At 40.4% G+C, this 25486-nt stretch overlaps 1 long non-coding RNA gene across 2 annotated transcripts in view; it reads right to left on the minus strand.

The window, feature by feature from the left end:
• LOC110744005 overlaps nucleotides 1–25486 on the minus strand; it is a 236694-nt gene that overhangs the window by 188536 nt on the left and 22672 nt on the right. Inside the window, exon 2 of one of the 2 annotated variants that reach the window (XR_002523952.2) lies at nucleotides 22081–23929. This is a non-coding gene — a long non-coding RNA (uncharacterized LOC110744005). Of the gene's footprint in view, nucleotides 1–22080; nucleotides 24840–25486 lie in introns of those variants that run through there. The other variant, XR_002523950.2, reaches the window with a different exon arrangement.

Consider the following 25486-nt stretch of genomic DNA (forward strand, 5'->3'; position numbering starts at 1 on the left):
TTTGACACTTTTTTCTCCTACATAATTACAGCTTGATACCAGCAAGTTTATTAAAGCTCTCTTGCTTCATTTCCCCTATAAAACAAGTTAATAATACTTACCCCTTTCCTACCCCATAGGACTTTAACAAGCATTAATTAATATCTTCAAAGTGTCCCAAGTGCCCTGGGAAAGCACTGTACAGGATTTTTTCATCATATCTGTTATTCTCACAATTGCATTTCCACACCCTCTGTTTAGAACAAGTTGGAATACAATCTTAACAGCTTCCCTCACTTTATCTCAAAGTGTGTGTTAAGACTCTCTGAAATCAACCATTGAGAGGCATCAGAAGCAAAGAACAAAATCTAAAAGGTTATCCAGATGCCATTACACCAAAAAGAAGCATTATTAGGAGACATTACAAACAAAACTTGTAGTCTTTATAGAACTCATTGACCTATGAGTATGTAATGAATCAAAAGCAAAGGATTTCAAACTGGCCCTCCCTGAAAAATGCCATGACCTAATAGACAAAAACCCATAACTACTAATGAAATACACAATACAGTAATATTGAATACTTCATTGCATGATATAACAATATCTCAATGCTAAGGAATCCATTATTCTATATCATAATTTTTCTAGCTTTATTGTTTAGCATAATCCAAATCCCTTCTTTCCTTCCTTTATCTTGTTATTCAGCAAATCTGTGTTGATCATCTATATGTGCAGGAAGTACGTTAAGCCTGAGATAGTGTGCGTAGCATCCACCTAGCTATGCTTGCCTCTCCCCTTTCATTAACTAAAATGCTGTTATCCTTTTATTTTTATTTCTTTTTGAATGGAGCTTAGATAAGTAGAGCTGAAATTCTATACCAATGTATTAGTCCATTCTTGCACAGCTGTAAAGAATTACCTGAGACTAGGTAATTGAAAAAGAAAAGGTTGAATTAGCTCAAGGTTCTGTAGGCTGTACAGGAATTATGGTTGCATCTGCTCAGTTTCTGAGGAGGCCTCAGGAAACACAGTCATGGTGGAAGGTGAAGCAGGCACGTCTTCCATGGCCACAGGAGAAGGAAGGTGAGTGGGAGGTACTACACACTTTTAAACAACCAGATCTCATGAGAACTCGCTCACTATCATGAGAACAGCAAGAGGGAAATCCAACTCCATGATCCAGTTATCTCCCACCAGGCCCTACCTCCAATATTGGAGATTATAATTCAACATGCAATTTGGGTGGGGACACGGATCCAGACCGTATCAACCAACACCACCTTCATTGTGTTGACATTATTTACTGGTATCGGTACGTGGAGTCCTCAGCAGCATCTCTGATACCAAGAATTTGCTAACCTTGATCCAAATGACTGCTTCACAGGCCATAAAATCATTTGGATGAAACCATCAGAACTTCATCTATGGGTAAAGGTCACTTTCACAAGTTGATTTCTGATAACAGCAGCTGTGTGTCTACAAGATGTAGTTGCTATGATATGGAGAGAGAAGAGGAGAAAGTTCTTCCTTTACATAAAGTTTTGCCAAAGTTTGCTCCTTTGCACTTAAGTTGAGATATGATATGGTATATCTGATTTCCATGGCACAGGATTGAGTTTTGAAATCAGAAGAGTTTCTTCAGATTCTGTAAGCCAGACTTAGATTTTACTCTTCTACATTATCTAAGACCCCAGGATATAGCAAGGCTATAGTTGGCTGGATGGAGAAAGTGGGGTAGAAGGAGGAAAACAGAATCCTGTTAAAAGAAAGGTAAACAAAACAAAATCTCAAAGCTAAAGACATAAAACTGACAATACAGCATTTCCAGTCCAAGAACTTAACATGGCTATGATTTAGGTTTTGTGAAGTGGAATTTGTCTTGAACGCCAACACAATGTGGAGAGAGCTCAAGATTCTTGTGACCATTCCACAGCTACAGACATCAAGAAAACTGCATGCGTGGATATGTGACATGCTCACGATTCCTTTTACAATTCCTCAAATTTGTATCACCTAAAACTATCCAGTATTCTTTGTGTTTTACATTTGTTATGCTTGAGACTAATTCCACAATTGCTTTAACCCTGAGGGAGATCAAGTTCAAATATTTTCCCAAAAGAACTCACAAAATAATATTGTCTTCAATGTCCAGAAATTTTGCCCCAAAATAATAATAAGGAAGCAAAGGTGAGGGCAAAGAGACAGATGCAAATGTAAAAACCAAGCTAAGCAAGGGAGCCGAGTCAATTAGAGCCAATGCAATTTCCATATGGAGAGAGTTAGGATTTCTCAAGTCGCAAGTATGGCAGGCTATTTTCCTATGACAGTAGCAACATCTTCCACTGCACGTGTTTTCCAAGAAATTTGCCATTTTTCCAGCAAGATGGAAGTCTATGTCCCCTCCCCTTGAACCTGGGCAGGTCTTTGTGACTAGCTGACCAATCGAGTATGTCAGAAGTGACATTATATGACTTCTGAGGCTAGCTCATGCTATGCCACTCACATTCACCTTGTTCTCTTAGGATACTCTCTCCAGAACTCAAAAAGCATGTTCTGAGGAAACCTAAGCAGACCATGAAGAGGTCTCCATGGAGAAAAGTCAAGTTGCCTGCTCACATCCCACTCACCTCCCCTATGCTTTGTATACATTAAACTTAGCATTCTGTCCTCTAATGATCTATCAGTTTTTTTCATTTGAACCACCGCAGCTTTATGAAATTTTTATTACTTGTTAAGGCAACTTGCCTCTCAAGCTTCTTCATCTAATTAGCTACCCCTGTCCAAATTGAAAACTATAAAAATTAAGGATATGAACATTTCAGTTACACAGGAGCTCAAGAGGTCCATTATGTGACACAGTGATATAGTTAATAAGAATGTATTGTACACATTGGCCTTCTGTGTCCACAGGTTTTGCACCTGCAGATTCAACCAACTGTGGATCAAAAATATTTGGAAGAAGAAAACAATAAAAAAAAAGCAACAATTAAAAAATACCAATTTTTTAAAATACAAGATAACTATTTACATGGCATTTATATTGTATTAGGTATTATAAGTAATCTTGAGATGATTAGTTATAATAAAGTATGAGGATGTGCACAGGTTGTATGCAAATACTACACCATTTTATACAAAGGACTTGAGCATTTGCAGATTGTGATATCTGCAGGGGGTCCTGGAACCAACCTCTCACAGATACTGAGGGATAACTGTACTTGAAAACAGCCAAAAGAATGGATTTTATGTGTTCTCATCACACATAAAAAAATCTAAATGGGATAATGCACATGTTGGTTAATTTGATTTTGCCATTCCAAAATGTGTACATCAAACATGTACACTATATAGACATATAATTTTTATTTTTCAATTAAAAAAATAAATTCACATGAATGATTTTAAAAGCTATTAAAATTACATATATACATCTATGTAAATATACATAATGTTAGTTTCCTAGGGCTGATGTAACAAAGTCATACTTTTTGGAGGACATAATTCAGACAAGACCGGGCACGTTCAGGGTGGTATGGTTGTAGATGAGGACATAATTCAGTCCTCAACACACACACACACACACACACACACACACACACACACACACACACACACTTTCTGGGAATTTTGCTATATGATAAGTGCTAAGAATCTCAATTAACTTATTTTCTAAATGACAAAGCAGTTTTCCCCCAATAACACATTAATTAAGTCATTGTCTTTATATCATTAGGGTTATCTCCTCTACCACATATAAATTTTCACATGTTCTATATCGATTTGAACATTTCGTTATGGTCTATTTTTTGTCTACCTGCCCAAATACCACATTGCTTTACTTATTATAGTTTTATAATATGTTTCAGTAACCTACAGGATAAGTACCTCTCATTGATCTTATTTTCCACAATTACCTAAAGCTATTTTCACTTGTTTATTGTTCCAGATAATTTCAGAGATGCTTTCTTGAGTTTCATCAAGAATTGGGATGGTATTAAACATACATACTAATCTAGGAAAGATACAAGCTCCCATTCAACCTAAAAAGACTGCCCAGGCAGGTAGGGCTGGGCAGATGGACTTGAGCTTTTCAGTCCCTTTAGTCCCCAGAAACCCACCTCCCATCCCCTACCGAGACTCCTGTTGGATCCACAGATGGCATCCACAGCTCCTTTTTGTAGCTTATCCAGGTTTCAAGGAGCCTACATGGCAAATCCTTTGAACTCTGCTTTTCATCTGGGTGACCTCTAGACTTCCAACCCTCTATAGTGTTTCCCTGATCTCAGGCCATCTGTATCTTCCTTAAAATGGGCCTGGTTTCCTCATAGCCAACCCAGTTCGCCAACCTTCTGTTTGCCACATCCTTTCCTCTGGCTCCAAAGGCAGCACATAACCAAGCTGTAAGAACAGGCTCCAGGAAGACAAAGGGATAAAATAAGGTATGCAAACCCAAAGGTCTCAGGACATGCAACATAGCAAGACTAATGTGGCATCCTCTCATCCTTTCTTAACTTGATGACACAGGACAGCTGGCTAAAACTATTGAGTGCCTGTCACTTGTCTATTCCTGACACTGCTCGAAAGAAAAAAAGGGGGGGTATGCTATCAACATCTAAAACATTTTTCCTCTTTCACAAGCTAGTTTCTTCACTGCAGAAGAGCACAACGTGGACCTAATGAGTTGTTCATTTGCTTTTTCATGCTCTGCTACAACCGCCACAGCCTGTGAATGAATATATCTTTGCAACAGCCAGCCGCTTTGTAGCAAAGGGACCAAGCCCACTGACTCTTCTCACTATAGACTAAGCTGGACAACAGATCACCCCAGACAACATATTTTTCTTTTCTACCTCTTTCTTTTGCCTTCCCCTTCTTTTGTTCCTTTGATTTAGAGTTCTATGATGCTTAATGAACAATACACTTCCCAGCAAACATAAAGCAAGAAAAATTCAGTTAGGATTATAATCGCAGTTTCAATTATTTACACATGTTAGAAAATATTGGCATTGGGTTCTCTGAGTTATTTATTGTGTTTTCTTCTATTTTGAAGTGCAAAAATATTAGCCCTATTCATTACAAACCGATTGTTTTTAACATGATTCTTCCCCCTCCCCTTGCCCGTCTGAAATCCAATTTACAGCCTGCTAAAGGCCTCATACGTTTTTTATGGATTATTTCCTGGGGTCACATTAATCTGGTTCCTTGTTACTTTACACTAATTTCACTTTGCCACAGTAAAGTAAGGAGATTCGATCTCTTGGGAATTAATCCATAGAGACCTCTTAATGAGGCAAAGCTGGAATGAAGTGAGTTACTGTGTTTAATTCCCCCAAGCACAATGAAGAAGAAGGAGGAGGTCATCCTGCCCTTCCTTGCAGTGTAACCTGGAGCCAAGTTCTGGGAAGTGACCAGGGCATGGGTGAGGGGCAGAATAGAGCAGAGAAGTGAAGCAAGAGAGCTGTCCATCACTGGGGATGGCAGGAGGCTGCACACTCCTCTGCCTTCAGTGTGCAAGGCCCAGGACCATGGCCCATGCAAGCCTTGAGGAGAGGGGGCAAAAGAAACAGCAAATCAGCCAGATGGGACGAAAGGGTTTCCTTGCTCTTACTGAGCATACGCTGACACACAAGACCTAACTTCTCTCTCCTGAGCCCACTTTGTACACCCTTTACCCTTTGCCTGTGCACTTTTGTTTTCAGTGGAGGCCCTCATGAAGAAATGTCTTTAAGATTCTGTCCTCCTTTTCTCTTGTTTCGAAGGTCTGGGGTTCTTATGATTTCCTTTTCCAAGAAGCAAAAGCAGGAAACTCTTGCAACGTTTTGCAAAGGATTGAAGTGAAAAACTTACACTTGAAGAGAAATTTAGTGGCCCTCACAAGTTGTAAACTGAGGATAAAAATAACTTGCAGTGGTTATCATTATTATAGAGAATTGACAGAGAAAATAGAAAAGGCACTTAAAAACAATACATGTTAAGAGAATATGAAGAAAGAACATGTAAAGCCTCCAGCACAGTGGCCTGACATGAATAGGAATACATAAAGGGTAGCTGTTACTATTCACATTATTATCATACTCTCCAAGAATTCTCCAGATTTTTGTCATTTAGCAGTGACTAGCTACTGGAAACATTTTTAGAATAACTGACATTTTTCATAAAGCACTTTCATATGTGTTATCTTACCGAATTTTCATATCAGTGAGATAAGATGGGCAGGTAGTATTACCACTTTTTCATAGATAAAGAAACTAAGGCTAGGAGGGCTAAATAGCCACTAATAATTAGCACCCCTGGTATTAGGACTCAGGTCTTCTAATGACCCAATAAACATTAATTACACTGCTTCCTTTAAAGGAAAGAACAGGCAAAACTCTCAGGTGGCACAGTTGTTGTTGACAAACTGACTCTCAAAAGATCACCATGCTCACTGTTAGAGGAAACGCAATGCCCACTGTTGAAGTAACCATGTGTTAAGATTCAGCTGGACTCTCTCCTGTTCTCTTTCCCCATGTCATAGGGAGAGTGGCTGATGTGGTTGTTGAATTTGGGAGAAGACACAGAGCATGCTTTTCTTGGCCCTTTTTTATTTCCTCTCTTCCTAACTGCCCCCCTGACCGAATGTAAGGTGCTCCCATCTGGAGAAGACCTACATTATTCCTGCTATGTAAGAGACTGAAGGGGCAGTGGATGTAAAGTCTGTCTATTCAGAGTTGAAATATCAGCAAATTCCTTTGGCCAAGAAATGAATGTCACATGCTTCATTACTTTATCAGTAATAAAGCTGACACAATCCATTGATCTCTGTCTTACTACTGGAACCAACCTTCTAATTGGAAGGGCAAAAAAAGGTATTTATTATATTGACACCTTGCCCTCTTCCCCTCCCTCCAAGAAAATCCAACACGTAAAATATCAACAAAAACTAGGCATTGCTAGGGAACTGTGCTCAGTTATGCAGATGGAGGAATTTACAAGTTACCAAATCTGGACACTGATATGAAGCCAGCATCCAAGCTAGAAAGATTACATTACCCCATTGTTATCTCAGCAAATAACTTCATTTTGTAGAGACATTAGAAGAGGAAAATATTATCTCCTGGACTTACTGAGAAGATTGTCAAAGTGTGTGTTGTAGATATGATCAGAATCTTCCAGGAGTTCAAATCATCATATACCAAAAAAAGAAGTTAGTGATCGGCCCTATATGATAGTAAATTAAAAACAGTCATTATATTGATGATAATGTTTGTGAATAGTACAATGAAGAGCAGCTCTGAGCAATGGTGATCCACTGATTTGCTCTACACCAATAAATCCACTAAAACCTCTAAGATCAAATGTAGGCCAGTGCTTTAATTGTGAAACCACAGTTAGCAAAGTTCTCAGTTGTCCTTGGTTCATCCATCAGTTCTTCCTCGAAGACATTAAAAACAGATGCTTCATTTATCAGTCTTTTTAATTTGTGAAATGCATTACTTGATATATTTTCATCTCTCCTTGATTTAGATATAGTTGCCAATATACTTTCAGAACCAAAATTAACTAAAAGTAATCAAGTTCAGCAATTATGCATTGTTCCTGATATTTGATCTTAAGTGGTAAAATGATGGGAAGAAAAATCAATAATTAATGTCTTTTTACTAGCATTAAATATTTCAAACTAAGCAAAAACCTCTCTAAGAAGACTTCAGAGCAGAAAAGTCCTTCAATTGTATGGAGATCCCCATTTGATGAAGAGAGAGCACTGGAATTTTGGCATAATCAATTGTCCCATAAATCTATCCAAACTACAGTAGGAGCTAAAGTTTCCAGTGTGGCGCCTCTGGGACAGAGTGAATAGAAAATTGAAAATGGAGAGTGTCTACTCATGAAAGAAGACATATAAACAGCCTCACAAATAACCATAAAAATAAAAATCAAAAGTTTTTTTTTTCACCTATCAAATTATTACAGATTTTTAAATAGGTAATTGTCTGACTTCCACCCCCAGCAAAGGAACCAGTGCTTGCTGAGGTGGGGTGAAAATTCAGAAGGCAGAACGCGTGCTTGGACCCCTCAGCTGAGCTGATCAGAGATAAAGGGTCAGAAGAGTGAACTAAGTCAGAATCTAGGCAGAAAATTTAAATTCTAACACCTAGAGAAAGATTGGGAAGACCGGTAGATCTTGGAAGGGCCAGAGGCAGCATCAGAAGCAGAGCACAGAGCCAGGAAGCTGAGAAGTTCTACTCCCACGCAAAAAGGATTAATAGGGGACAGATTTAACTTCTCACCTTCAACAACTAAAAAGCTGGACAACATACTATGGAACTACAGTTTTCAAAACTTGGACAATGGCAATGCAGAATAGTAATCTTGAGAGAAGGGAAATAAGTTGAGCCCTATAAGTGACCTAGCCTAATACCTGGAGAGCATTTTTCAGACCACAGCAGTGGGAGGAGGAACCCAAGCAAAACTCACCCATGTCTCCGAGTTGAGAAAGCCCAAGGTGGAAAAAACTCTGGGGCAGAGGAGAAAGCTTCAACGTGATAAAGTTCTGGATATTTGCAGAAGGGTCCCCTGAAGCTTTTTGCTAACTATTAATTATCACATGCATGTGAGAAAACTGCCAAGGCCAAAGAAAGAATCACTGGAAAAGAGCTAGCAGAACAATCTCCAGGGAAAACATAGGATGATGAAGAGTTGCTGTCCTCATCAGCCGGAATAGAGGAACTCCTAACGCACAGGACATTAAACAGTGTCCTCAGAAGAATATTGCCCCAGGAGTGTGGCCAAATTAACCCTAAACTTAAAGGTGCTCTAGATTTCCCTTAACAAAACTGTCAATGAGTAAAGGAATCCTAAAAAAGGGGAGGAGAGGGAGCCAAAATTATTTAAAAGAATAAAAAACTTAGCAATCAATATGAAATACACAATATCTACATCAAATCAAAAATTACCAGGCATGCAAAGAGACAGGAAAACATGGCCCACATGGAGAAATGCCAATCAACAGAAACAGACCCAGAATGACACAGAAAATAGAATTAGTAGATAAGGACACTAACCAGCTATATAAATATACTTTATATGTTTAAGAAAGTAGAGAAAAGTCTAAGTATAATTAGGATGAAGTAAAAGGATACCAATTAAACTTACAGAAATTAAAAGAACAACATCTGAGATTCAAAAAATACTGCTACATATGATAGATTTTAAAGCATGTCCCTAGATGTGGTTGACAGCAGATTAGATGTGGAAGTAGTGAATATAAGAAAAAGCAATAGAACTATATAGCATGAAACATAAGGAGAAAAGATACTGGAGATGGAATTCATAAACAGAGATTCAGTGAACTATGCAACAGTATCAAGTGAACTAACATATGTGTAATTGGAGTCCCAGAAAAATGGGAGGCACTAATATTTCAAGAAATGTTTTTCTAAATTTGACAAAAATCATAAAACCATACACACACAAGAAGCTGAATGACCACCAAACAAAAGAAACACAAAGAAAGCCACATCAAGGCAAAGGATAATTAAATCTCTGAAAACCAATGACAAAGAGAAAATCATAACAGTATCAATTACATGAAGAGGAAGAAAACTAAGAATAATAGCAGACTTCTCATGAGAAACAATGCTATCCTGAAGATAACGCAATGTTGAAAAAAAAAACAAAACCTGGCAACCTAGATTTTTACAGTTAATGAGCCTATCTTTCAAAATGATGAAAGTGAAATAAAGACTTAAGGAAAAGAGACAATATGTACATGCGTATATACATATCTTTTATCCTATGTCAATAGAAACATGAGACAAAGGACTAGACTGATGGAAGTGAGGAGGAGAGGATACTCATTTGTGTAAATTGTTAAGGAAACCACACCCTGTAGAGGTGATATTTGAACCACCCTGAGGGTGGCAGTCATGAAGACAACTGGGTAAAAAGTGAGGCAGGCAGAGAGAACAGCAAGTGCAAAGGCCCTGGGGCAGGAGTGTAATTGGTGTGTTCCATAACAACAAGGAGGCAAGAGTGGTTGTATCAGAGTGAATGAGAGGAGAAATAATAAAAGGTGAAGAGGGCACAATCAGGAGCACAAAAAGAAACGCTTTAGGAGTCAGTAGCAGCTGTCCAGGGAAGAGATGTGGGCCTAGAGCAGGATAGTAGGTGTGGTGGGCAGAATAATGGCTCCCAAAGAGATCCACATCCTAATCCCAGGAACCTGTGAATATGTCACCATACATGACAAAAGTCGCATTGCAAATGTGGTTAAATTACGGATCTCTAGGTATGGAGATTATCTTAGATGATCCGGATGGACTCATTCTAATCATGTGGGTTCTTAAAAACAGAGATCCTGTGTAAACTCGGGAGGCGGAGCTTGCAGTGAGCTGAGATCCGGCCACTGTACTCCAGCCTGGGCAACAGAGAGAGACTCCGTCTCAAAAAAAAAAAAAAAAAAAAAAAAAAACAAAAAAAAAAAACAGAGATCCTTTCCCAGTCGTGGTCAGAAAGGGATGTGACTGTGGAAGAATGGTCAGAAAGATGCAACATTGTTGGTCTGAAGATGAAGGAGGAGATTACAACAGGTCAAAGAATGTGCACAGCCTCTGGAAACTGGAAAGGCCAAGGAGACGAATTCTCTTCTAGAGCCTCCAGAAAGGAACTCTGCCCTGAATCACTTTGATGTTAGCCCACTGAGACCCCTCTCAGACTTCTGACTTACAGAACTGAGGGGAGAAATGTGTGTTGTCTTAAGCCACTGAGTTTGTGGTCTTGTTACCACAGCAACAGGAAATTAACGTAATGGGTATGAAGGCTGAACTATCACCCTGACCACAGTGGAAGGAACTAAATGGAGAAGAGAATGGGTGAAACAGAAGGCAGAGAAGAGTCAACAATCAATGTTGTGCATTTTCTGTCCAGAGTTCAGCTCTTGCCTTTACCTCTTATTTTAAGTTATACTAATGAGCCTCTACTCATGCCAATCATAACAAGAGAAACTTCCACCATCCTTAAAAACTTAGAACAAAACATGCTTATCAAAATGTGGAGTGGAAGGTAGATGCATTACAGTGAAGTTCCAGCTAGAAGAGAGTTCACACAGGCTTAACCTAACAGAAAGTGACAGGCATAATCACCATTGTGATGATCCCATAGAAATCAACTTTACTAACAATAAAATTACATTGCTAGATCTCTGCATTGGCAGACATCTCAAATCACTTTCCACTGAAGTATCTCCAGTGTTTTTCGCCAGCTCCCTTCTAGGGTGGTGTGGGGCAGGGCATGTGAAGTAGATATCCATCACTAGAGCAGAGCTGTCATCTACAGAAACTCTTGCTCAACTGGGAGGATTGTCAAGACCACCCCTTGAGTGTCAGCCTCCTACAACCCTGTTTCCAGAACCTTGAGTCACTCTTAATAATCTCAGTGAGATCAGTCACTATTCTTCATGCCCACATGGATGAAAGTCATGGCATGACAGTTATTGAGCCTGAGTCTCTACAGATTCTAAGCATCTGGCCTGCATCTGGGCCCCCTCAGAAGGGTGCCGCTGATCACCAGAATTCTTTTCTTCTTCTCGGAGCTGCCTTCTCCAGTCCATAAACTTTCAGTGGCTCCAGTTCTTGCTTCTCTTTTGTGGAAAGAGATTTCTTTTTCTGTGGTAGCAAGATATTGAGGAGATTCAGAAGAAAGTTCATTCTCACTTTCAACATTTTCAAATAGGACGTATAGGAGGTAACCCACACAGCAGAGGACATGGGCTTATGCCACAGATAATCAATCTGTGCCTCTTCTTAGAGAAGGGAGGGTCAAAGAGAACAATGATTGGTATGAATCTTTAAGTATTTACTATGTGTCAAGTGCTATGCAAAGCACTCTATGTATAGCATATCATTATATCCTAACACCACTTTGAAGCAGGTATCATTATCTTCACTTTAAACATGAAGGAATTATGGCTTGAAGAGCTTAGATAACTCACTAAATTTCTTACAGTGAATACATAGCAAAATCAGAGTTCGACCCCAGATCTGTCTGACTCCAACGGTTTGAATCACTCTATCAGATAATGAGAACTCCTGAATTCCTGGATATCTCTCTCTCTTTCTCTCTCTCTCTCTCTCTCTCTCTCTTATTTTTCAAACACTTAAACGTAAGGTTGATCTATGTGCAGCCTGAAATAGAACTCATGTGCCCTAGACAACAACTACAGCCTCTGACAGTCTTATTCGAAAAAGTATTTGGGATGCATTTGCTACCTAGAGCTACGGATTATGACAAAAGCCCAGTGAGCTAGAAATAAAGAAGAACTCAGACTTGGTTGAAAAGGTTTATTTTTAATTGCACTGGCACATCTGTATTTCTATAAACCTGGCTGTTTCCTCTCATTTATCCACACCTGATGTAAGCCTAACCTTTTGGTCTGTGGGGCTAGTGATTCTTCCCATCTCTATTACATCTATTGATGGAATCCATCCAGATCACTACCAGGAATCTAACCACTAATCCTATTGTCAGTATAGCACAGCAGTTAAGAATGAGTGATTTGGTAGAGAATAGACTTGGGTTCAAATCCCAGCTCTGTCACTAACTAGCCCTACACTCGTAGGTAAATCACAGCTTTCTACACCTCGTTTTCCTTTTTTTTTTTTTTTTTTTTTGGAGACATAGATGGGATCTCACCCTGTTGCCCAGGCTGGAGTGCAGTGGCGCGATCTTGGCTCACTACAACCTCTGCCTCCTGGATTCAAGCGATTCTCCTGCCTCAGCTTCCCAAGTAGCTGGGAATACAGGCGTGCACCACTATGCCCTGCTAATTTTTTGTATATTTTTAGTAGAGACGAGGTTTCACTCTATGTCGGCCAGGCTGGTCTCAAACTCCTGATCTCAGGTGATCTGCCTGCCTTGGGCTCCCAAAGTGCTGGGATTATAGGCGTAAGCCACCGCGCCCCGCCTTCCCTTTTGTAAAGTGAGGATAACAGTACTTCGCAGGATTATAATAAGGACAATGAGGTAATGTCCGTAAATCTCTCAGCACAGTGGCACATAGTAAGCAGTCAACAAATGTTAGCTATTAGTGCTATTACCACATAGCTCAGGGCACAAGTGGCAATTAAAACCAAGGACATACAACACAGACCAAAGCAATGAGCCCTTCACTCTCTGAGCCTCCAGAGAGATCTTAGCATCGTGCATTCCTCTGAACAGGGCTGATGCTGGGCAACCCAGAGAGGAAAGCTTGCCATTAGCACATCTACTCTGTTTCCTTATGATCTCTGGGTGTGGTCTTCTAACTAGCCATGGCCTATCATACCAGGCTCCTCTCCTGCCCCTGTTCCCCTACTCCATCTCAGTGATCCCTCCAGTGGAAGCTCATGAAGATAATTTGTTGGGATAATAAGAAGAAAATAGTAAGATGTTCATTTATGGTTCTATATTCCTTTAAACTTATATTTAATGTATTTTTAAATGAAGATATATTTGATTACATTAATATTTGTATTTAACCTATGCATACACATATAAATATATTTGGGATACGTGCTCAGGTTTTTTGAACTAATAGGGTGTGAAATCTGGAAAAAAATTGAAGGTTAGAGTTCTATCCCATTCCTAAAGGGATACAAGGTTATAGGCACAAGTGCTTTCCAGGGCTGTGCCCATAGACAAATGCATAGGGCCAAAGGACGCAGTGGAGAAAATGGAGAACTGAAGAGTTTATGCCCAGCCTCCAGCTGTTCAAAATCAAAAATAGTCTGAACATCTGTAACTATTTTTTAATAAACATTTGCTGAGCAAGTCAAGGTGGCAGGCATCATTCAGCCAATGGAGAGCAGCAGGGTGAGCTCCCCACCCCCATGCCTTCTGCTGATTTCCACTGGTCCCTACTAATGTGTTACCTTTAGAAGTCAGTACCGAGCCCTAACCCAGATTATCAAGGCATCTTGGGTAGGACTCTGGGCTAACAGTCAGAATAACTGGATTCAGATCCTGGCTCTGTTCCTTACTCGTGTGACCTGTCATTCATTGAGTCATTTAACTCAGAGATTAAGTTTTCCTCATCTCTTTATGGAATAATAATACTCACTTCAAAGTGTGTTGTGACATCTAAGTAAGATGATGTATTTGCAAGGGCTTCAGTGACTTCAATGACTGTTGAATGTAACTCACTCACCTCTGTGGCAGCTTAGCTGAGAGTAGTGATTGATTTACGGGGTAACACTAGTTGAGGGTCTACTCTGTGGAAGAGAAAGGAGAACTATTCCGTGTTATCCCAGGTGGGAAAATCCAAAATAAAAAAGAATTTGGGGAACAGAATGAAAAGTCTGCACTTCATTGCCAAATATTGGATTCCCAATCACAGACATGTTTAAGTTAAGGTTATAAGTCTAGAAATTGTGTGAAGCAGACTCAGATTTTGAATGAGGAAGTTTGGGGTAGAAAACTTTTACATTCCCTTCAAACACTCAAATTTTATCATTCTAAGCCAAGTAAAATGAGAACTAGTTAAAGAATAACATAACTTCCAGCAAATTTAGGCCCTCCTGCAGGTCAAGGGGAAAAAGAAAACCATTTGGGCACAGAGGTATCTTCAAATCACACAACTCCTTAATTCATCTGCGAAGGACTTGAATCTGCCTCGCATATGCCCCTCAAGTACTTGCCATATAGAATAAGCTGTTTGACAATTCACTTAGCCTCTTGTCCAAGACTACTTGAATTATTCTGCATACAGAGATGTGATACTAGGCGCTGAAGATGAATAAATCACATCAGCTATCGAAACTATATGCAATTCATTCACAAGTATGTTATCTCCAGCCGAGACCTTGCCTTTGAGGGCAGACCAATCTATTCAACCTATATCCTACCATCTCACTTCAACACTTCCTGAAGTAAATTTATCATCTTCCCCTTCTCCTCACTTTCTGGGCACCACTATTCATCTTTATTCCCTGCCCAGAAACCTAGGGGTCATCATTGGTTCCACTTAAGTCTTCTATTCCCCATATCCTGTGACTTTTTTTTTTTTTTTTTTTTTTTTTGATAGATTCTCACCTCTATCATCAGGCTGGAGTGCAGTGGCATGATTTCGGCTCACTGCAACCTCTGCCTCCTGGGTTCAAGTGATACTCCTTCCTCAGCCTCCTGAGTAGTTGGGACTACAGACACGCACCACCATGCCCAGCTAATTTTTTTTTGTATTTTTAGTAGAGATGGGGTTTCACTATGTTGGCCAGGATGGTCTCAATCTCCTAACCTCATGATCCACCGGCCTCGGCCTCCCAGAGCGCTGGGATTACAGGCGTGAGCGTGACTGTTACATTCTAAATATCTCTTGAATATATCCACTCCTTTCTAGCTCTTTCATCACTACTACCTTAGACCAAGTTTTCATCATCTGTTGCCTGGACCGCTATTACAGCCTTCAATATCTTCCTCATCCACCCTTGCCCTCCTCCCATTGTTCACTGCATGCATTTGCCTTCACCTCTAAAACAAAGCTTCAGAATGAGCTACAAGTTGCTACAGTGTGCAGCTCTGACTCACCTCTCAGCCTTAGCTCTTTCCTGCTCACTTCACTCTTACGCCTTGTGAGATCTTATTCATTCTTCGGATCACTATTTAAGCATCATTTCCTCAAGGAAATTCTCTGTGACCTCTCTGACCAGCTCAAACGTGCCTATTTTAAGCTCTTAAAGCAACATGTAGTAATTGTCACAGATGCAGTTGCATATTTGTGTGTGATTCTTTTTATTAACGTGTATTTCCCCCTGTAAACTATAAAACACATGAGGGCAGGAACAGTGGTGCTTTTGCTCAGGGCCTGGAACATAGTAGGTCCTCAATCAATAGACAGTTAATAGCTAAGAAAATCAATAAGTGATGAATGAAAGAAAGAATGAATGATATATATGCTTGTGCGAGTCACTTCATCTCTCCACGCTTCATTTCAACTCTGAAATTTGCAGGCAGGGGAGTGGGTAAGGAATGAACAGAGGAGGGAATTAGATGGCATCTAGAATAACTGTTCTAAAAATTTTTGGTTCCAAATGCAAAATTTACAAAAAAAAAAAAAAAAAAAAAACTGAAATAAAAGATCCAAAAGGAAAGTTGTGCTCATGCTGAGCTCACAAATACATGCCTTTTCCCCCCATAAATAGAACAAACAGATGCTATTTGCAAGGCCCACAGCACATCTGCGTGGATGGAGCAGCGACACTCAAGTGTCCTGGGAAAGGAGTGATTTGCATGTTTGCTATCCGGTGTGCAGGAGCTCACACATTCTTTTCAGATAACGCTGCAATGGCAACGTTCAGAGATTCAAGTTCTTCAAGTTCACCTTCAGTCCCCATGCTAGAGAAATATTCATGCTTTTAAAAATAAAATAAAAAGAAAGAATTGCTGGCTGAAGGGCTTTTTCCCTCCCTGTCACCCCACTTCCTCAAGCTTTCAATTTGAGTGCTGTCAAGTTATCATGTATTAGCTAATCAAAACAAAGGGAATAAGAGAAATGACTAAAAGTTTCATGACAAGTATGAAAACCGCCTGAAGGATGTGGTGGCACCAGCCATTCAAAAGACTCAACTTTTTTCTGAGAGGATAGGACTTTGATTTCCATACACTGTTTTCTTCTTAAGGATCTCAAAATCTCTTTTTAAGAATTTAAGGCCGGGCGCGGTGGCTCAAGCCTGTAATCCCAGCACTTTGGGAGGCCGAGACGGGCGGATCACGAGGTCAGGAGATCGAGACCATCCTGGCTAACACAATGAAACCCCGTCTCTACTAAAAATACAAAAAAAAATTAGCCGGGCGTGGTGGCGGCGCCTGTAGTCCCAGCTACTCGGGAGGCTGAGGCAGGAGAATGGCGGGAACCCGGGAGGCGGAGCTTGCAGTGAGCTGAGATCCGGCCACTGCACTCCAGCCTGGGCGACAGAGCGAGACTCCGCCTCACAAAAAAAAAAAAAAAAAAAAAAAAAAAAAAAAAAGAATTTAAAAGGTTACTTGGTACAGAGTTTTCTTAAGCCAAGTAGACAAACTGAGGCATATAATGTACTTTTTTCTTTTTTTTTTCTTTGAGACAGAGTTTCATTCTTGTTGCCCAGGCTGGAGTGCAATGGCACAATCTCAGCTCACTGCAACCTCCGCCTCCTGGGTTCAAGTGATTCTCCTGCTTCAGCCTCCCGAGTAGCAGGGATTGTAGGCGCACGCCACCACGCCAGGCTAATGTTTTGTATTTTTAGTAGAGACAGGGTTTTACCATGTTGGCCAGGCTGGTCTCAAACTCCTGACCTCAGGTGATCCACCCGCCTCTGCCTCCCAACGTGCAAGATACAGGCTTGAGCCACTGTGCCCGGCCCATAATGTACTTTTTATAACAAGGCAGTAGCTGAAATAAATTGAAAGTGATTTCTTTATTCCCACAAGAGATAATGTAAGAAAAGAGGTGGTAATGGGAATTATTTGCCCTGGGAGCCCTGGCTGCGTGCAGCTTAATCTAATTTGCATACAAAACTGGGAGTTCCTGGAATTACATTCCCACGTGACCCCGACACTCGCACCACTGACTACATGCTGCCTTGTTGATGGAAACTGGACATTAAGCTTAGGGAAAGCAGCAAAGTTCAGCCAGTCACTTAGAAAGATGGGCAAACAGACTACTCTAAAATTGTGACATCTTCAAGAACCTTCTGTAGTTACTGAAATAAACAAGGGAATACTGTATCTACTGACAGTTAAGCCAAAAAAGGAAAAAGTTAATGTTTCCTACTCAATATATTTTCTCCTTTCAAACTTCAGACAGCTTCACCCCACCACACCCAGCTACTTGTGACTGGTTCCAAAGAGTGACAGTAACTGATGAAAGATGACATTTTTGCAATCCTTTCCCTCAAAAGACTCATGGTGAGGTGGCCCTTCTCCACTAGACTATACACTTCATCATCCATGTCCATCTTTCTGTCCAAGGCGGGACAAGTTCCAAGGGGGAAATCATCCTGCCTCGACAGCCCTGGATCAAACCTTGGGAATTGAAACCAGGGATGTGCGGATCAGCCGGGAGTGCTGGCTCTCCCCTCGGAAGCTGAGTCACCGACCTGGCTGGTTTATTTAATCGCTTGGAAAGTGGTTAGACTGAACAGGACATGTAGTGATTAGTAATTCAGACTGGTCTCAGAGCTTCATGTTTTTTACTGTGAGACGCCAACTGCAGCCTTTCTCTTGGAGTCAACAGGAAGTGAGAAGAGCAGGCCAAATTTGACACCCCTTGACGTAACCAGAGATGGACTCCAGCCCTCATTTCTCCACCCAATAACACAGAGATTGTGAAAGCAAGCCCTTCTAGTTAAACATATCTACCAAGTACCAGGGGCGGAATAAAGAATGAAGAATTGAAGAAAACCTGCTTTGATAACTCCGATTTGGCTGTTTCTTATTAGCTGGCTCTCATTTAATAGAAGAAGCAGGAGGAGGAGGGAGGAGGGGGAAGAGAAGGGACAGAAAGGAGGAGGAGGAGGAGTGAGAGGGGGGAGGGGCAGAAAGTGGAGGGAGAAGAAGAGGAAGGTCAGCAGGGGCAGTAGTAAAGGGAGTTCCCTCAGATACAGAGGTGAAGATGGCAAGAAGAAAAAGAAATAATATTTATTAAATAAGCTACTCCTCAAACCAATCAGAAAAAGATTATGAATGAAGCAAACAGAGAATCTACTTTTTCTGATGATTTTTTTTTTTTTTTTTTTTCATTATGCCACATTTGTAGAACATTCCAAACTGGGCACAGCAATACATAGCCACGTAGTCAGAAGTGATACAAATAGACTTTTTATGAAACATTTCCTATTTCTGGTTACAATTACTGTTGCAATGATTGATTCATGGTCAGCTATTTCCAACTACAGCTGTGGTAATAGCAATGAGATTTAAAATTTGATCATTTCACATGGGGGGTTTAGTGAAAGAAAGTAATATGCACATATCTTTGCACGCACCTCTATTTTTTCTCTATTTTATATCTTTCCTCTCTAATTCATTCTATACTTAGTTCCAGATTCGTTTTCCTAAAATATCACTGTCGTGAATGTGTTCACTTGCTATCATTCTCTAATGAAACTCAGGGCAAATGCTCCATTGGTATAGAGGCTAGAATTATTATTTTAACCACCCCTCCTCCAGTCCCCCTGGCCAAGGAAAAGTTTCAAGCTATGTTATTAGGAGGAATATACATTTTTCATGTAACACCAGATAGGATGATTTTTAGAAAAAAAAAATTATATATATATATATATATATATGATTATCGGAAGCTGGGTTTATTTCACATTCTTTAAGAAGGAACCGAAGGCCGGGCATGGTGGCTCACCCCTGTAATCCCAACACTTTGGGAGACTGAGGTGAGCGGATCACCAGAGGTCAGGAGTTCGAGATCAACCTGGCTAGCATGGTGAAACCTCGTCTATATTAAATATACAAAATTAGCTGGTCGTGGTGGTGCATGCCTGTAATCCCAGATACTCAGGAGGCTGAGGCAGGAGAATCATTTGAAGCTGGGAGGCAGAGGTGCCAGTGAGCTGGAATCGAGCCGCTGCACTCCAGCTTGGACGACAGGGTGACACTCAGACTCCACAAAGAAAAAAAAAAAAAAGGAACTGGAGCCCCTGGAAAAGAAAACCCATCCATTCTTCAAGGTCCCAGAGTTTCTTTTTCCTGCCTGCTCACCCTGACCCCTACCTACACTCCCTGCCTCACCTCAGGGAGACATCAAACATTGGCACCTCCTCTATTGTAGAGTCGAGGACTGAGTGCAAGGTACAGTCTACCAGATCTGCTTTAGTCTGTACAGATGGCGGAATGTCCCAGGGAAAGAGGGCATCAAAACACGGAAGAATTTAGTAGAAGAGTCACCCTGAGAGAAAGAAAGAGGGAGTAGGAGCCAGGAAAAGTGTCCATGAGGAAAACTCTTGGAAGGCCTAGGCAATATGGCTCCATCTCATTATATGGGATAAAGGATTAAGTCGGCTGATTAGACCCCATTTCTGATTCTCCCCTCTCCTCCTTACAATGTGTGACTCCGACGCAATTAGTTACCCAAACCCTTCAGTAAAAAAAGAAGAAGAAAAAAGACCAGAATCACACATGTGGAATGAGCAGCTGACAAGGACAATCCTAGTATGACACTGCTCATTATAAACCATGGGGAAATACATCCCTTCAAATGATAAGGACATCCCTAAATATATTCTTCAGTAGTCTAAATCGGAATACTACCTACTCCCCAACCCCACACTGAACTTCTGCCTTCCCAGGAGATATTCTAAGGGTCCAGGTATGCCCAGGCTCTAACACTGGAGGAGCAAAAGCCCCCTTCAATTGGGGAAAACCAAGACATTAAAAAGAAGCCTACTTTTGACTGCCTTCTCTGTGTCCTCCACCTGACTGCTGATGTTTCAATCACAATTTTAAAAGTTTCCATCCTCAGCTTTACGAATTAGTGTATCAAAATAGTTCCTCATATTATATTCTGAATGTGTCACTTTAGGAGCAAGGGTTCACAGGCAGCTGCTCCATCCCAGCCACACTTCTATCTGTGGGTTATACAGAAAGCCAGCCTGGCCTTGAATAATTTTAACTTCATTTTTCTGGGTCCCCTACCACTCACTTGGAAGCCAGCTTTCATTCATCTTGGTTACACAAGCCCACGAGTATCAAACATGTCCTATATCAATAGTTACAGCACTTGTCATACATGTCTACAATGGTCATTTAATGCATGTGCCAGAATGTATCATGTGTTCTTAATCAATTTCTTTATCTGTAAAACAAATAATAATAATACATACCCATAGCCATAAAGTTGCAAGAATTAATTGAGTTAGTATGGCCTATATGCTTAGACCAGGCATTAGAAAACTTTTTTTTATAAAGGACCAGATAAAAATAAGTTAAGTTTGCACTTCATACAGTCTGTGTCTTAACTGCTCACCTCTGTCACTGTAGAGCGAAATCAGCCACAGATAAATGAGTGTGGCTGTATTCCAATAAAACTTTATTTACAAAAAACAGGCGGTGAGCTGAATTTGGCCCACAGGCAGTAGTTTAATGACCCCTGTCTTAAACAATACATGTTCAATAAATTTGTTATTAGAGTTATTATCTTAATCAGTACTGACAGTTATCCATTTTCACATTTGCTTATCTTTCCTAGTAACATTTGTAATTGAATTCTGGATATGTTAACTTGCCCATTCATCACTGAGGTCACTGATGAGGAAAAGAAATGGCGGAGGACTTTTATCTTGCTTATACGTGTATAGCATCTAGTGGTAGAAGAGTGTAATTGCAAGTTTTTTGTTTCGTTTCGTTTTGTTTTGTTTTGTTCATGTCCTTGATCTTTTTCAAGCTCATCTTCAGTAAGAAGGCAGCTTCCTCAGTCAGCCCACAGTGGGAAGCTGCATCTGGATGACGAGGACAAGTCAGATCCACCTGTTTCCAAAGATGTCCCTAATAGACCTTTGCCCAGGGGGTTCTCATAATGCAGGGTTGCATGTAGAGACAATCGAAAGTATTCACCAAAGGGATTTAAAAATGACCGTGTGCCGGGCGTGGTGGCTCACGCCTGTAATCCCAGCAGTTTGGGAGGCCGAGGCGGGTGGATCACCTGAGGTTGGGAGTTCGAGACCACTCTGACCAACATGGGGAAACCCCTTCTCTACTAAAAATACAAAATTAGCTGAGTGTGGTGGCACATGCCTATAATCCCAGCTACTCGGGAGGCTGAGGCAGGAGAATCACTTGAACCCGGGAGGCGGAGGTTGTGGTGAGCCGGAGATGGTGTGATTGTATTCCAGCCTGGGCAACAAGAGCGAAACTCGGTCTCAAAAAAAAAAAAAAAAAGAAAAGAAAAAAAGAAAATGACCCTGTGTAAGAAATAAGCTGTTATTTGTTAATCCATCAAATATCATCTATGTATGTGTGTTTAATCATACTAACAAATACTTTAGAGAAATAATAGAGTGTAGTTATGTTTTATCTTAAAATTAGCCTTCATAAAGTATTCAGTGATCTCTTAGCATGAAGCAGAGGCAGCTGCCTCAGCCAGGTCAGGTCTCCCTTTACCTCCTTTGTGCCTGCTGCCTGTTGACCATCTTCTACCCCTCATTTTTATCTACATTCCTTGCTTGTCGCACTTCATACGCTACTGCCTCCCTTTGTTGCCAATAACGCCAACTGTTCAGAATTCTCAGTCTCTCTTCTACTGTGTAGAGTTTAGATTTTAAGTAGATAGCATCTTCCTAAACCAAGGTTCCAGAACTCTGGTTCTTTGTTTCTAATATTTTCTGCTGAGGACCTGTCAATCATCATATTCTATGATAAATTTTTTGATAGGTAGATGCCTGAAGATACTTTTTTTCCTGTCTGTTCTTAGGATGGAGATCAAGATGCAAATTTTTAAAATGCCATTATTTAACAGAGAGAAAAAAAAAATCTTCCAGCTCTGTACTTCCTCCCTGTGTGTGCCTCCACTGAACAGAAGTTATTTATGAACACTGTTTGGGTTACTCTATAAAATAAATTCTGAGATGTAGTGATCTGATTTCTGATTTTTTTCCTCCCCTGGAATCAGTAAGAAATCACTGGGTTCATCTCCCATCAGCAAGTTCATATCTTATGTACAACCGGGGAGTTCACATTCAAGTTCACATCTCAGTGGGGAGCATGAGCCAAGGGCTGCAGTTTTCAATGCTTTGTCAGCATTATCAGAGGAAGCTTCTGATAACCTCTGATAATCTTCCCACTCCCAAATGGCTCTGTCCCCTTCTTCCTGAACTTCCCAGGTATTTACGTTTTCTCTAAAGTTCTCCTGCCATCACCATCAGTCACCACAATCACCACCTGCCTTTCATAGCAGCTGGCTGGCCCGGGACCTGCTTCCCTAACTTTTGTTTGTGGCAGCCTCATTTCCTGGGCACCTGGGCCCCTTCCCCTCATTCCTGCCACATTGACTTGGAAGAGTATCCTTGCTCTGATTTTGAGGAGATTCTTCATCCTATATTTCCAAACAAGTCCCTATTTTTGTTCCCCCAGATCTTAAAGCTGACCAGAAAACTAGACTGAATTGGCCACACCACTATTTGGACTCTCTTTGTGATTTTTGGCTACTTGCTCCTCTCAGTAGTTTATAGGACATGTCAGATTTTCCACAGCAGTCATATAACATACTCCTCCTTACACCTACCTTGGGACTGGCCCAGCAAAGTTTTAGGACACACTTGGGATTATGTATGAAGAGAGTGCTGGGCATTAAAATAACATGGATAAAGCCCTCTCAAGACCAAAATTTTTCCAGAGGCTGGGCATCAATTGATCGCTAGACATCAATTTCCTCAATAAAATGAAGACGTTTGCCTCAACAAGCAATCAAGTCCCTCTGAGCTCAAATAATCTGTCATTCGAAATCTATCTCATTATTTAAAGAGACCTCTAGGTTCTAAATAGAATCCATTTGTCCTTCTGTTAGGTAAAGTTGCCAGAATAATTTCCCAATTGTGAAACTGGGAAAGTTTATCAGAGAATAGGATGGTTTGTGAATACAACTTGTGATGCGTGGTAGTCAACCTTCTACGCTCTGTTACCAGTATCCTACTACTAAAGCTTTCACTCTCATTATTGGGGTTGGGAATGTGTTTTTCATTCTTACTCAGCTTTTGGCATTGTCTAACATTTCTTCCAGAAATGGCCTTGCCGGTGAAAGATCTCTTAACATTGGTTTGAAATTACTCAGTTATCAATCCTGACCTGATTCCTTTCAGAGTTGTCTTCCCTTCTGAAGCTCCTCCAGGGCCTACACTCAAGAGGTGCCTGGATTTAGCATGGACTTCACTGCTCTCCATATCAGAAAGGGCCTGGGGATCCTTCTGGATAATACGTAGGTTTCTTCCCATCTCAGAATTTCTGTTTCCAAGTTCTATAAGAAAGAGATATTTTTGAATTTTTATTTGTGGCATATATCCTGCTTATGCCAGCAGATGCGTCAAAGACACCATAACTAAAATAGGATTTTTTATAGGAAAACAGAATTTAGGGCCTGAATTAATTGCTGACATCATATGTACTCCCTCAGAAAATGAGCTATTCAGAAACAACTCTGCTCCCTTCTAGCATACTCTACCCTCTAAAACTTCATTATTATTAAGGACACGTGTACAGAAACAGGATCCACGACTTGTCAGACTCCTTCTGTGCCAGCTAGTCATGCCCCAACTAATATTATAATCCTCCCTTTTTCACATCATAATTGGTTATTGTGCAAATAAGTATGTTCTCCCAAGAACAGATTGTGACTTTAGGTGGATAAAGAACAGCCATCAGAAGCAGATGAACTCTCCGTAAGCCAAGATTGAGACCTCACCACAAATGTCTTTAATAACACACAAGAGAATAAATAAACAAACACAAAGAGAAATAAAAATAATAGAATGAAAGACAGGATCAAATTATTTTAAAAGGAATCTAAAACCAGGTTTGCTAAGAGATGTCACTTATTATATAGGATGTGCATGTTTTCATTCTCAAGTTAGAAACTGTAGCCTGCATCTAAATTTTGAGGTTTATTTCTCTACCTTTGCTGTACACAGACCTGTGCTCCAAAAAACAACTATTCTACTATTCTTTGCTTTTAAATATATTTCTATGCCATTATTTCTATTAATCTCACTACCTGGAATGCCTATTCTCTGCCGTAAGGAAATTCCATGCATACTTCAAGGTCTTTCTCAAACGTCACTGTCTTCACCACATCTTAAAAAGTAAAGGAATGTATTAGTCCTTTCTCACGCTGCTCATAAAAACATATCCGAGACTGGGTAATTTATAAAGAAAAGAGAGGTTCAATGGACTCACAGTTCCACATGGTTGGGGAGGCCTTACAATCATGGCAGAAGGCAAAAGGCACATGTTACATGGGAGCAGGCAAGAGAGAATGAGAGAGCCAAGTGAAAGGGGAAACCCCTTATGAAACCATCAGCTCTTGTGAGATTTATTCACTACCACAAGAACAGTATGGAGGAAATCGTCCCCATGATTCAATTATCTCCCACCAGGTCTCTCCCATAACACGTGGGAATTATGGGAGCTACAGTGAGATGAGATGTGGGTGGGGACACAGCCAAACCATATCAAAAGAATGATGAGCAAACCATAGAGAAGTCAGAGAAGATGCTACAGAAAGACTAAGTCTGGAAATTTGGGCAGTGATTTTAATTCTGAAGGTAGAGACACAGTAAACTACAAAATGGACCTGTAGGTTGTTAGATGAACTTTGGCTTAAAGCTGCCTTCTAACATATTTTAAGTTCAGTCTAAAGTTTCTCCACACATATTTAACCGTTCCCTAACTGGATGTGTAAACAGACTGTAACCTCCTATTGTGCCAGTCACTAAGTTTTGGCCAATCAAAGGTGGCCAGCTGTTCAAACCAGGTTCAAATAAGGAAAACACTAAGCCTGTAACCAATGTATTTTCTG

The sequence above is a fragment of the Papio anubis genome, chromosome 8, assembly GCF_008728515.1.
Source record: "Papio anubis isolate 15944 chromosome 8, Panubis1.0, whole genome shotgun sequence".
In the NCBI taxonomy this organism is placed as follows: Eukaryota; Metazoa; Chordata; class Mammalia; order Primates; family Cercopithecidae; genus Papio; species Papio anubis.